Genomic DNA, 8,656 nt, shown 5'->3' with positions numbered 1-8,656 from the left:
TTTTATTCCATCTTAATCTAGGACATCTGAAGTTCCATTATCAAAATAACAACTTCAGTTCTTTCCCAGTTTCAATGTAAGGTCTAGGGGAGTTTTCCAAGGTGACATTGCTTACTGAACAAATTTACTAGGCTTCTTTGGGTCCATTTCTTACTCATTAGTGGGTCACTTTCATCAGCATTGTAAAGCTCACCCAGGGAAGTAAGAGCACAAATCCTTATCAGTGTTGCATCTGTGGTTTCCCAAAGGAGTTTGGTGGTAGAACTTTCTGCCACCGAACTCCAGGACAAGTCCTAGTACCAGTTAATGCAAAGAAATAGGCCTGAGGATGATCAGTGGATGAGAGCCTTCAGTTTCCCCTCTTACAAAAGAATTAGCAATACCTAGGGCATCATTTGAAATTGTCTTTACATCTACTTCCTAGTGCTTGGCCTGAAACCATATCCACAATTCCTCTTAATTAAAAGGAAATAAAATGGAGGACTTTTTATACCCACTTGATCTTCTTACATAAACCTCCCTCTTCTAACTTCCCTCTTCTCCTGTTAATCAGCCATGAGACCCTTATCTTTATTCTTGCAGAAAGCCATGTCTCCACCAACATCCCATCTCTCAGGACAATGGAGGGGTTTGAGATTTTACCTGACTAGCAAGTTATTCTGCCTCTCTTTCATAGATACTCAGAGAAGACAAAAAATAAATAAATAAAAAATAAACCCCTGGGATAGGAGACAAAGGACTTTATTATTTCCAATGACAGTAATAGCCAGAGTGTCAGTGTTTACACTGCTTCCCCAAGCTCCAGTTCCCATAGGGTGGCATGAAGAGGTTCAGCTGACATCTGAACATGTAGTGGGTTACAGTACGAGACACAAAACATGAGTTAGAGAAACCAAATCTTCTGTAATAGGTAGAAAACATGCCTACTTTTTAACCAAAGATAAACATGTTTTCATTATACTGGACAGTGACATAAACAAACAAGAACAACAAAAACAAAGAAACAAAACAAAAAACAAAAAATAAAACTGCCTTTTGCTCCAGAGGGAGAAACTACCTCTATCTCCTGAGGCTGTTTGCTGTACTAACATCCTTGAAATAATAGTCCAGAACAAAGGCCTGTGCCTCTGCTCATAAGACATGCAGAAATGTGAGAAACTCGTGGATAACTGTCTCCCAAAAACGTTCCCCTGTAAAAATGTATTAAAGTGCATTTTCTGTCTGTGTTTTTGTTTCTGTCTCTTTCTCTTACACACACACACACACACACACACACACACACACACACATTCCCCCCCCAAACGTTGAAGAAGTGTTTTTGAGGTATCTTATAGCTTTAAAATAATTCCAAGAAGTTTTACAATAAAAATATCAGGATATTCATATAATATGAACGTCAGAATTTCTTTAGTAGTTGATAAAATAAAAAACCCTGTTTTTCCAGTAATTATTAATGGGATATGGAATGAATTCTAACTATATTAATAACATAGATAAGAAGAATGACTGCAGAGACTGACATGGGGAAATATCCAAAGTCACAGATTAGGAGCATTATGTGTAGCTAAGCAGATATCAAGCTGGGAAAATTGGCTGGAATGAGAAAGTTTGGCAAATATTTGAAAAAAGAAAACAATTTGAGTTAAATTTATAAACGAAAAGAAATCCAGTCAGTTAAGGTGATGGAGGATGAGTGAGGATGAAGCAGTACCGCTTCACTGAGCAAGATAATAGTCTTCTCAGAGTATTCTGGACCCTGGAATTTTAGAGACTAAAGATTTAAGGTGGCTATAAAAGAATGAATTGTAGTGGTTGACATAGGAAGGATGAATAAGGATATCAATTGATGCCTACTCAATGTAAGGAAAATCTGGCAATATTTCAGAGATGATGAGAGTCCAAACTATATATGGAAGAAGAAAAAATTCTTCTCGGAATGTTTCAGTACAGAAGCCATTTAACTCACGTGGAAGTGAAGGTCTTTGGGACAGCCATCTATTTCACAGGACATAAAGATCTTCTCTAGTGGGAGTTAACAGATATAGCCCTCCCAGCTCCTGTCGGAAGATATATGCAGCACAAGATTAGGAAATGCCTATTATTATATTGTTTTTATTGTATCATAAATATTCATAGCATCATACCACAGAGGAAAATTGTGCCAAAGGAGAGATAGAATTCCAGCATCAATGAGCTTATGGAGCAATGTAATATGCAGAAAGAACAGAAGGAGAAATGTAATATACTGACTTTTAATTTTTATTTGAGACTGATGCTCATGGCTATCTAAAGCTAGCCTCATTAGCAGAGGAGCAAAATAAATATACCAGTACAGGAGGGAAGCACACTACAAATTCCAAATTCTAGATTTGACAGACTTATTTATTGCATACATATGATGAAAATGTAACTATTACCATTTATAATTATGCTTTGCAGTCAGGTTTTGTTTTCCCTTTGTAAAAATGCACACACATAATGTGCAAGAGACATTGGATAAGGACAGTTTAATTATCCTCTCAAGAACAAATATCGTTGTATGGTCAAAGGTACCACACAGGGTGTTCACATAAGATGGGCATTTCCTTTTTGATATTCCCATCTGGGCCTGCCTTGAAACTGAAAACTAAAAGGGGCAAATGCAGAAGTTAATACATCAAGACTTAGTCTTCCTAAAATATTTTGCATCTCAAGAATAAACCCATAATGAAATACATTTCATTTCGGCTTAGCTTTCTCAAAAGCCACCTACTGCAATTGCTTCAAATCATGCTGCCTATGCAATCTATCTTGCAACAAAGTCTAAATTAGTTTGTATCTGTATTACAGAAGCTAAACACAGCTGAAAGGTAGGCCTGTGAAAAGACATTTGTGTACATTGTCATATACACAACAAAGCAGATCTTCTGGTCTGAATTCCAACTTTGGGATCCAGTTCTATCAGTAGCTTTGTGTAGACATGAGCATACGGTGGAACTGACTTCAAATTCTAAGAATGTGGGTCCAGTTTGATTATATTTGCAACGTCTCTATGCAAACCACTAGAGGAAGGGGCATTGTCAAATAAATAATAATAATATAATAGCTAACATTTATTCATTTTTTTCTACTTATCAGGCATGAGATAAACATTTATATGCAATTTCTTATTTAATTCTCACCCCAGTCCTATGAGGCAGGTACTATTATCTATTATCTCTATTATGTACATGAGGGAAAGCAGGCTTAGAAGGTTATGTAACTTTCCCGAACTCATAAACCTGTTACAAGATAGTATCAGGACTTAGGCCAAGGTCTCTATGACCTTGGAATCCAAGATCTATGAATGACCTTGAGAAACACTTAAGTACAATCTAGGATTCTGCAAAGAAATGAATCTAAAATTGACCAGAGAAAGAAAGATGAGGCATGCAATTCAAACTCAATTTGTTAGAACATATTATTAAAAATGTTTTGTTATACTCTCCCACACTGGGAAGTTATCTTTATCAAGAATCCTGAGTCACAGAGTGCAAATCCAACCTGGCAAAGTGCCCTGCAAATACAAGCTGCTGTAGGTGATTCAGCATGAAACATCATCTTTTTCAGAGTCTCACACTCAGTCCATTATTATAATTCCAATGGTAATGTCAATATCTCAATTTTATAGCTGAGTGTCTCAACAATACCTTGTTATATAAAATTTTCTTAATTTAAAGAAATACCTTATAAAGGTTTTAAGTTAAATATAGAGTCTATGTTTAGGGCAAATCATTGAGTATAGAGCAGTCTTACTTAGGAATTCAATACATATTGATCAGAAATAATAGTTCTTTAATCTTGCAAAATGACTTACCCAATAAAATGTTTAAATGACCTTTATAATAAATACAGATAGAAGCTGGACAATTACATGATTTAATTGTGCTCTAATATCTGAATTATTTTCCTTTGAAAGTAAAATGAACTCTGATTAAAATTTTAGTGGAGTAAATTAATCACCACTTCATATGAAAGTTATAAAAAGTATTAAAAATAACTGTAACTACAATAATTTGTTAATGGATACATAAGATAAAAGATGTAAATTTTAACATCAAAATTATAAAATGTGTGTGTGCATGGGTGGGATAGTAAAAATATAAAGCTTTATTATGCATTCAAAGTTGTTATTATCAAGCTTAAAATAAAATGTTATAAATATGAGATGTTTTATGTAAGCCTCATGGTAATCACAAAGCAAAAACCTATCTAAATACACAAAAGATAAAGAGAAGGGAATCTAAGCATACCACTACAGAAAATCATCATATCAAAAGAAGAGAGCAAGGGAAGAAGAAAGAAACAAAGGAATTATAAAACAGTCACAGAACAACAAATAAAATGGAAAAGTAAGTCTTTACCTTTCAACAATTACTCTAAACGTAAGCGGACTAAATTCTCCAATCAAAAGGCATAGAATGGCTAAATGGGTTAAAAAACACAACATTCAAATATATGCTAACTACAAGAGACCTCAGCTTTAAGGACACACACAGACTGAAACTGAAGGGATGGAAGAAGATATTCCATGAAATGAAGCCCCAAAGAGGGTAGGGGTAGCTATACTTATACCAGATAAAATAGTCTGCAATAAGAGACAAAGGAGGTTATTATATAATATTAAAGGAGGCAATCCAACAAAAGGATATAACATTTGTAAGTATTTATGTACCCATATTGGATCCCCTAAATATATAAGGCAAATATTAACAGATCTGAAGAGAGAAATAGACAGCAGTACAGTAATAGTAGAGGACTTTGATACCCTACTTTCAACAATTGATAGATCATCCAGACAAAAAAATCAATAAGGAAACATTGGACTTAAACTACACACTAGACCAGATGGACCTAACAGACATATACAAAACATTCCATCCAAAAACAACAGAATAGGCATTCTTCTCAATTGCACATAGAACATTCCTCAGGATATATCATGTGTTGAATCTGAACGAGGCTGCAGCACCTGTGCAGACATGGCCAAGTGGGGCTGGGGACCTGCCCTGGATCATGGAGGAGTGGGAGGACAGACCAACATGAACAACTGGCAATGGACAGAGCAGGATGTCACCAGCTGGTCCAAGGGGAAGTTCGATGAGCTACTGGTGGTCACTGTTGTAGAGAATAGGCTGGCTGCTGCAAGATAAGTACGCTGAAGCAAGTGCAAGATGAGGTTTTCTGCAGCAGCTGGAAAGGAAAGCGTATTTCATTTTATGATTGGAACATCAAACTGGGTTAGAAAGGTATAATTAAAGAATCTAGAGCAAAGCACAAGGGATTGATAGAAATATTCAACCTTTCTGAAGAAAATGAAGTAGATGACATTGAGGCAAATGTGAGTAAAAATAAAGATGGGGACATTATGGAAACTGAAGGCACTGCCAAGAGCAGGGAGGCTTTTTGAGATTGCCTGAAGGCACGTAGGAAGGAATTTAAGATGGGAATGATTTACCAAAAAAGCTATGACAACTCAGGAATTGCCACTTGTTAAAAGGAGACTGAGTGAGAATACCTTGCAGGCCCCATCTCCCATGGCATTGGGCATCAGGATTCCCAATGTGGTGGCACTGCACATGATGGAACTATTTGACACATTTGTAGAGAAGCTGTATAGTGTCTTCAATGTGAAAGTTTGGTGCACAAATTTTATAAGTTTCCTGCTGTATTAGAAGATGAAAAGGGAAGGAAATCACAAATGTTTGATGGGAAAATCACTGTAAATGTATGGAATTGTTAACAAATGAAAATATAATCATTAAGTGGAGATGTAGGAACTGGCCAGAAGTTGAACTGAATTTTGTGCCCCATACAAGGTAAGTGGTATTACAATTGAAATGTAAAGGACTTCCTGTTTGTAAAGAAGAAAACATGAGATTCTGTTGGTAGAAGCAGCATTTTGAAGAAATGAAAGGTTTACTGCAGCTGACCACCCTAGATGGTTGAATTAGTTAGAAGATTTTATAAGGGCATTACTTTTTGTAATCAGAAAGTATCAAGTTAACATTTTCCCTATTATTACTTTAAAAAATGAGGACAAAAACTCTTAATTCATATTGGATGAAATCCATGAACTTATACAGAATTTAAAACATTGTTTGTATCTTTACTACGACTAGACTCTGCATTGAGTTAAAAGCAGCAAGTAACCTGAAATTAGGTATTAACACTACCTCCCATAGATGATCCTCTGGGGATAGATTGAGTCCCTGAGTACAGATAGTTGAAGTTTCCCAAGCTAAATGTTGTCCTAGAAAACTTACTTTCAGCTGTGGTTTTAGCTCAGGAAGACAAAAATAAATAAATAAATAAATGGCATGTTGATACCATTCCCTTAAAAAACAAACAAAAAATTCTCTTTCTTTTTCCTCTAAAACATATTTGCTTTTTTTCTTTGTGTTTTTATGTTTTGGTAGATAAGTTCTACCTGACTTCTCATTGTTTACTTGAAAAGAGCAACAATCTTACTATCTGTTTAAATTGTTCTCCTAAAAAGTCAGCAAAAAAATTACGCACAGTGTTTAACTGTACTAGTAGTACTTTAGAACTGAAGGAGTCATTTTTGTTTACATTTTGAAATTGAACCCAGAAAGGAAATAGCCCATTCATTATGGGGCTACAAAGTTCAAACTACAATTTTTTAATAACCCCTTCATTCTCCCTCTTCTGTGAATACTGGATGGATATCAATAATATATTAGCTTCAAAAAGGAAAGAGTTAAAAAACTACATAATGGGCTGGGCAGGGAAACAGAAGACCCAGGTTGTGCTCCCCGATTACTGCTAATACTAGTCTGGGCCTCGTTTGTAAGGTCACAGTAATCCTAACAAACCTCATTCTCACCTTCCTGCAGTGTGAAGAAACCATACAAATAACTATGAAATAAAGCCCTTGGCTGTTCTTCAGCATTCCAGCATGGTCATGGAATCTTCATCTGTGCATAGACAGGTCTGGTACTCACTAGAGGGTTGGAAATAATCACAGAAGGGGCCAGACTTGGACACAGCTCAGTCAGAAGGCTCTGTATAAAATGAGAAAAAGGGCTTCCTTGAATGTGGGGATCAGTTTAGAATGCTCACAAGCTTCATGAACAAAACCAGATGGTCTCTGAGGTAAACCCTCAAAGTCTCCCAGGAGTTCTTGGACTAGGAGTTGTTCATCCATGACTCTACTATAAACTTGCTTGGTCCCTTGGTGGAAATAATTCTTCCAGATTTTTTTTCAATCTCGAAATATATATCTGTGCAAAATTTCATGGCTGGGAAAGCTTCTGTGCTGCTGACTCCCTCCCTGAGATACAGGCAACCCACACATACCAAGACATAAGCACTGATCAATTGTCTCTAAATTTCCAGAGAACAGAGGCCTGTTCTCAGCATAAGAAGTCCAATCTCCCAGGGGCCTGTGCAGAAGCAGCCAATCGAGAGGTGCCCAGGCTTTATGTGAAGAAGATTCATATGTTGCCTTGTATCCTGCAACCTTGTTTTAATCACTTATTAACTCCATCATTTTTTTTTTGTCCACTCATTTGGATTTTCTAAACAGTTGTCTTCTAAGAACAAACGCAGTTTTATTTCTTCCTTCCCAAGCTGTATATCTTTTATTTCCTTTTCTTTTCTTATTGCATTAGCTAGTACTTCCAGTACAATGGTGAAAAAGAGTTGGTTAGGGAGGATATCCTTGTCTTGTACTTGTAGGAAAGCTTTTATGTTAGCTGTAAGTTTTTTGATGAGAATACTTATCAAATTGGGGAAATTATCCTCTGTTCCTAGTCTGCTGAGAATTTTTATCATGAATGGGTGTTGGATTTTGCCAAGTGCCTTTCTGCATCTAATGATATAATCATATGATTTTTTTTTTGTTTATTGATGTAATTGATTACATTATTTAATTTTTGAATGTTGAGCTAACCTGGCATACCTGGGAAAAAAATCTCACTTGGTCATGGTATATAATGCATTTTATACATTGTTGGATTCAATTTGCAAATATTTTGTTGAGGATTTTTGCATCAATGTTCAAGAGAGATAATGGTCTTAGTTTTCTTTTCTGGTAATGTCTTTGTCTGGTTTTGATATTAGGGTAATTCTGGCCTTAAAGAATGAGTTAGATTGTATGTCCTCTGTTTCTATCATCTTTAAAAGATTTTAGAGAATTAGTACAAATTCTTCCTTAAATGTTTGGTAGAATTCACTGGTCTGGTGCTTTATGTTTTGGAAGGTTATTAATTGTTAATTCAACTTCTGTAATAGGTTTAGACTGACTCATTTGTTTCTTCTTGGGTGAAAAATTGGGTCATTCAAGGAATTTGTCCATTCCATCTAGGTTATCAAATTTGTGGGCATAGAGTTGTTTACAGTATTCCTTTATCTTTCTTTTAACGTCCAAAGGATCTCTAGTGAGGCCTTCGCTTTCATTTCTGATACAGTACTTTTTATCCTCTTTTTTCTTAGCCTGCTAGAGGTGTATACATATTTTTTACTAATCTTTCCAAAGAACAAGATTTCAGTTTCATCAATTTTCTCCATTGATTTTCTGTTTTCAATTTTGTTGATTTCTGCTCTAATTCTAATGATTTATTTTCTTCAGCTTACTTTGGATTTAATTTGCTCTTCTTCTTCCAGTTTCCCAACC

The 8,656-nt window shown here is 35.7% G+C and overlaps 1 pseudogene across 1 annotated transcript; it reads left to right on the top strand.

Annotated features, from left to right (window-relative positions):
• The first annotated feature begins 922 nt into the window (after positions 1-922).
• On the top strand, positions 923-8,127 carry LOC309667120 (activator of 90 kDa heat shock protein ATPase homolog 2 pseudogene; annotated as a pseudogene). The gene has a single exon. The product of its transcript is annotated as an activator of 90 kDa heat shock protein ATPase homolog 2 pseudogene (transcript).
• The last annotated feature ends 529 nt before the right edge of the window (positions 8,128-8,656 follow it).

This window comes from Balaenoptera physalus (genome assembly GCF_965194825.1).
Source record: "Balaenoptera physalus genome assembly, chromosome: 9".
In the NCBI taxonomy this organism is placed as follows: Eukaryota; Metazoa; Chordata; class Mammalia; order Artiodactyla; family Balaenopteridae; genus Balaenoptera; species Balaenoptera physalus.
Note: the sequence above shows the minus strand (reverse complement) of the source record. Positions and strands in the feature narration are given on the sequence as shown.